Source organism: Tupaia chinensis, unplaced genomic scaffold (assembly GCF_000334495.1).
Source record: "Tupaia chinensis unplaced genomic scaffold, TupChi_1.0 Scaffold000074_1, whole genome shotgun sequence".
In the NCBI taxonomy this organism is placed as follows: domain Eukaryota; kingdom Metazoa; phylum Chordata; class Mammalia; order Scandentia; family Tupaiidae; genus Tupaia; species Tupaia belangeri.
In genome coordinates, this window is record NW_006159534.1 from 3,181,925 (window position 1) to 3,187,565 (window position 5,641).

Below are 5,641 nucleotides of genomic sequence, written 5' to 3' on the forward strand. Positions count from 1 at the left end.
TTTTTGAGCAGAGAAAGTGGCAATAAAAGAGAGTGAAAGAGGCCTAGCTCTGGTGGTATGCTGTTAAGACGCTGTGCCCCTCAGGCTAGGACCATGTGGGAGCCCAAATTCAATTCTGGTCCAGAGGAATAAAAAGACTCAATCCGGTGGGTCCAGGGCTCCAACTGTGGCAGTCGCCATGTGGCATCCAGCCATCTTAACCTCCAAGCCGACTACCAGTCCTTCTTTGCTCTTTTAAGTCATCAAAATCTGAATAAGGTTTTGGTCATTACATTCCAGTAGGTTCCCAGTTGTGTTTGTCTTGTTAGACTCATGGAAGACAATGAAACATTAGCATGTAATGTGTGTTAAAGTGTTTTATTTGACAAACCCATGTGAGCAGTTTCCCATATGCATAGAAAGGCCCATGTCTGAGGCTAATTCTATTCTGAGAAATTACTTCCTCCCTAAATTGATTTCAGATCACAAGTATGGACTAAATGTTTGTGCTCTCCCCACCAGCACCTCCCCTCCATTTATTTGTTGAAATCCTAATCCTTAGAGCTGGCCCCACAATGCAGTGGTTAAGCACTGTGCGTGGGGAGCTAGATTCCACATGACTGGCTGTGATTCCAATTCCAGACATGGTGGCTTGAAAACCATGCCAGGCACATGTGTGTGCATGCCCAAACTCCTGACAGGTTGGAGAAATGGAAGATAAAGATTGTGCTATGTCCATGCCCGTCTGGGTGGGTGTTGTTCTTTCCCTCTGGGGAGTGCATGTGCCCCCTGACAATTGAAAAAAAAAGGGCAGGAAACTCTAACCCCTGATAGGTTGTTTTGAGGAGGTGGGGCCTTTGGGAGCTAATTAGGTCATGAAGGTAGGAGTGCAAGGTGGGCTTAGCGTCCTTAGAAGAGAAGAGGGCCAGTGCCATGGCATGACAGTAATGCACTGCTCAAGAGAAGCTGGATCCCATATGGCAGCTGTGGTTTGAATCCCTGGTCTGGTCAGCCCAAAACACACTGGACCCACATGTGAGTGCCCAAGGTCCAAAGGGCTAAAAGACTGGAGAAAAGGCATTGCAGCATAACCAGATTCTGCGAAGGGTGCTTCTCTCTCTCCCATTTGCACCCACTCACACCCTACTGCGAAGAAAGGGCATAAAAAGAAGAGGAAGAGAGTTAGCTGTCTCTCTGCTCTGCTCTGTTAGGGTACAGTGAGGTCAGCATCTGCACCCTGGAGGGGGCCTCATCAGAGCTTGACCCTGCTGGCACCCTGGTCTTGGACTTCCAGCCTCCAGAGCTGTAAGAAATAAATTTCTGTTATTTATAAGCCACCTGGTTTGTGGGACTTGGTTATAGAAACCTGAATGGATCAATAAAATAGCCATTCAGAGGCCTCCTGGGAAGGGCTGTGCAAGGAGAAGAAATACTGTGTTGGAAGCGCTGTCTCCATTTCCGTGGTTTATTCTGGCCGGGGCTTCGATCTCATTCTCTTAGAGCTTTGTATGAATTAGTAAACACAGTTCTCAACTCCCATTCTGGGGTGATTGTACTTCTTGCCCAGGGGAGAGGGAAAGGGTGTATACGGTCTTGGCTCTCCGAGACCCTAATTAGCCTGAAACTGCTCAGGGTAACATGTGTCGAAGCCAGAGTTTTCACGTGCAGATTCTGCCTCTTTCCAAGGCACAGTCAGAGCCCTCGGAGGGGTTCGACTGTGCTGCGATGTTCCTGGCTTGGAGCTGTAAGTACGAACGGGTGGATGGAAATGAGACAGAGCAAGCAAGTGAGCGAGAGCGTGCGGGAGTGAGCAAGCACATCTGTTGAATGGTGAACCCCAAGAGTTCAATTACCCCAGTTCCCTCCATAAAAGGTAGCCATGGAAACCTCATAATCCAAAGCATCACCGGTCTCCAAACAAAATACACACACACACACACACACACACACACACACACACACACAAGCATGCCCGAGAGGGCAGTACATATGTATGAATACATGTACCTAGATTTCCGTTATTATGCACATGTGGTGGGGGTTGTGTGATCCTTCACAGTGTGTGTGTGTGTGTGTGTCAGATGGAATTAGTATTTGCTGCCACATTCTTTCCGATTCTGTTCTGGGTGGTGAGAGAGCGTAGGCTTGGCCTAATGTTTGGGTGTTGCTCTCAGAGAGGGTTAGAGTATGTGGGAGAGGGCCTGCATTTTCACTGTAGTGGAGGTTGATGTGGCGGCATGGTTTGGGCAGGTAGGAATGTTTTCAACCTGTTTTCCCCATGTCAAGTTTCTGTTGCAGAGTGTATAGGCGTTCAGTCTTGTCAGTTGGAAGGTATTCCCCTGGGATGGGAAAACTCAGTGTGGGCTCATACTGAATGTCTCAAAAAATCTAGTGTGGATGTAAATTCAGGTTTGGGGTTATCACTTTTACAATAAATGCCTTTTTATTTTTTTAGGGCTTTTTTTTTTTTTTCTCCTTTTAGCTTTCTGCTTCATTTCATCTGTTTTTCTGATGCTTGGGGCTGGTCTGCCAAATGCATGAAGGGTGTGTGAGTGTCGCACTTGGGGCGAGGGCGGGGAAACAGCTCCTGGGAGTCTGCTAATGAAATGTGTCACTCTGTGTGTGCATGACATCAAGAAGATTGTGTGACACTTAGCTGGTCTTTGAGGGGAAGGCAGCTCCGTCTGGATTAAGGGTTATTTGTGGGGGAAGCTGTATGAAGGCTGGGGCTTTGGCATGCCTGGGTTCCTGTGTTCTAAAAGGGGGGTGTTTGCTGTACAAAACCTGGCACTCTGTTTGAAGCTGTCTCAATTGGATGGGAGCTCTGTGTACACAATTACGAGGGTGAGTGTGTGTGTGTGTGTGTGTGTGTGTGTGTGTGTTGATCAACACTGTCCCTCCAGAGGATTCATTAGGGAGCAGTGGGAAGAAGCCCTTGTCTTCCAAATTCCTGCCTCTCACTCACATTTATAGCTAAGGGTTATGAAATGGATAAGTCTTGTTTGTCCATCAAAAGGTGACTACCAAACCAAAGTTTTCTTTTTTTCTTTCTAAAGTGGCTATTTCCTGGATGACAGACATCTGCACCAGCATCTCCTAGTAGGGTCCTGAGATCTCACCTATGTGGTCCACGAATCCTGCAGCACCATCCTGGCCTCCGTCCACCTGCCTCACTGCCTCGTGGTCCTCCTCCCTGGGTAGGAGGAGCCAGGCTGGAAGGCTGGGAAGTATTTGACGTCAGGGGGTTGCTTGAAGCTCTGCTCCTTGGAAGGAAGTCCCATAGTTGCTGTAAGTGTAGCCAAGGGACCCCAACCCCCCACGGGGCATTGTTCACTTGCCCGTTCCTGTTGGGGGTCCCTCCTCATTCCTTCCATTCTGTATCACCCCACTAAGCTGCCCTTGGCTGAGCCTCATCCAAACAGCTCAGGGAGGAGGTTTTCTCTTCACCTTGCCCCCTGTGGTACCAGGCAGGCTCTGACCTTAAACCCTTCCACAACTGGGCCTTGAGTCCTTAACAAGTAATTCTGAAACTGGAGGCTTTTGGCTCCTCACCCTTTCATTCCACAGCTTCTTCTACCAGCTCCTGCATAGCAGGCTGTGGGGATGCGGCAGTGACTGGGGCACAGTGAGTCCTTAGTGAGCTCACACACCAGTCAGTTGTCAACAAATGATCAGGCAGTTACAAAGCAGTGAGGTAAAGAACAACAGTGGCTAACCCAGGGCACTGTGGGAGCTTCTAAGAGAGGATCAATCCAGTCCCAGGAGACAGGGAGGCTTCTTAGAAGAGCTGGCATCTGAAGGATGATGGGGGAAGGAGAGGAGGGGAGAGGCAGGATGCTTTTCAGCAAGTGGGAATGGGATATTTGGCTAAATCATATCTGATTCACAGGGAAATCTGATGGCAAATGGTGAGAGAAACAGAGAAAGAGTAAGAGAGGGAAGCAGGGGCAGAGGGAGAGAGAGAGACACAGATAAGTGGACTGGAATGAAAGGCTGAACCATGGGCCAGCCCATAGCCTGGTGGTTGGGAGATCTGGGTCCCACATGGCCGACCACATGGTTAAGATCCCGGATTTGGTGACTTGGGAAACATGCCAGGTGTGTGTGCGTGCATGCCCCAAGTCCCTTTGGGAAGGAGAAATGGAGGAGAAGGGATTGCAGCATGACCACCCATGCCTCACATGGGGTGCTTTCTCCCTCTCCCTCTCTCTGTCTCTCTACCTCACTCTGGTGAGCACATGTGCCTCTGGCAAATTTGTGTTTAAAAAAAGACTAAATGTCAGAGAGATGGCAGGGCCGGAAAGAATAGCGTAGAGTCACACATCGTTAGAGCTGGCAAGAACCGAGCCAACATCCACGAGCCCCCCATTTTACAGATGAGGAAGCGGAGGCAAAGGCTAAGGAATCTGGCATTCCCAGAGGTGTCTAGTCGCAATCCTGAGTCACCTGGGTCAGGAGCTTCGGACTTCTGGCTTCTCCGAGGTTTGAGAGAGGAAGACACTAGGAGAAGTAAGTAGGGAGGGAGTGGAGTCAGAGGTGGGAACAGAGCTGGGCGAGGCACAGGCAGGGGGGAGTCCACAGTCAGGGTCTTAGGAGTGAAAGCAGGAGGTTAAGAAACCTGAGTTGGATCTCTTTTCTCTCTTCTTCCCCTCTACCATTTCCTCTTTCTCTCCCTCTCTCTCCCCTTCCAACCGCATCCTGCCTACAACTAGATGTCAGGGAACTGGTTGCCATGGCTACTAAATGGCATCCAAGCAGGCTGAATTATTAAACCAGGGTCTTTCTTTGAAGCCAGGGCCCAGTACGAAGTCCCCACTAGGGGGCGCAGTGCGGGGTACAGCTGAAGGCGCTCTCTTGCTGGTCTGGCTGGAGACTCAGAAGGGAGCCCCGGGGCCCTTTCTCCTGTTGTGGTAGTAGAGACTTGGGCTGGTGGAGGCGCACCTGCCCATGGGCTAGAGATGGGGAGGGGACCTGCCCTGTGTGCTGAGATGGATCCCGACATCCTTCCGAGAGCAACTGCTACAATTCAAATGGGACGAGAAGCAAAACCAGTATTTTCATTGTCTGAAAGGACACCATATTGTTCTAATTAGTGGTTACTTGTAGCAAGAGAGGCAATGAATAAAATGGCAGGTGTGCCCAAGAGGTTGTACTTGGGCACCCAGCATCACACCGTCCATGGTAGAGAGACCAGCCATGGAACCATCTAGTTGTGGGGATGGCATTCTCTCAATAGTATGAGTAAGTCGTCAAGGAGAATCTTACTTGTGGGCACAATTGTTGTTTGTTTTGATGGTGGGGGTGGGGATGAGTATGGATGCTCTTCTCTTGAGTTTCCAGCCAGGAAAACCACCAGCCTTCTGGTATGCTAGCTCTTTAAACTTTTTCATTAAAAAAGGCACCCAAACATTGTAGTGTAAAGGCTGCTACTGAGGGGCCTAGGGACGAAGGCTGGTAACTGCAGTGTGTCTGTGTGTGTCTGTGTCGGGGTAGCGGAGGTGGCATGAGGAGTATATTTAGGGGTTAATGGAGTCATTCTCCCTCCCCTAGGGCTCCACAGATTCTGAGGTTAATTTCCTGAAGTGGGGAAGTCTCTCTCTTGTGAGGAGGGCTGCTAATTCCCTGGACCCTAGGATGCTAACCTGACATCATGCAGGTGCCC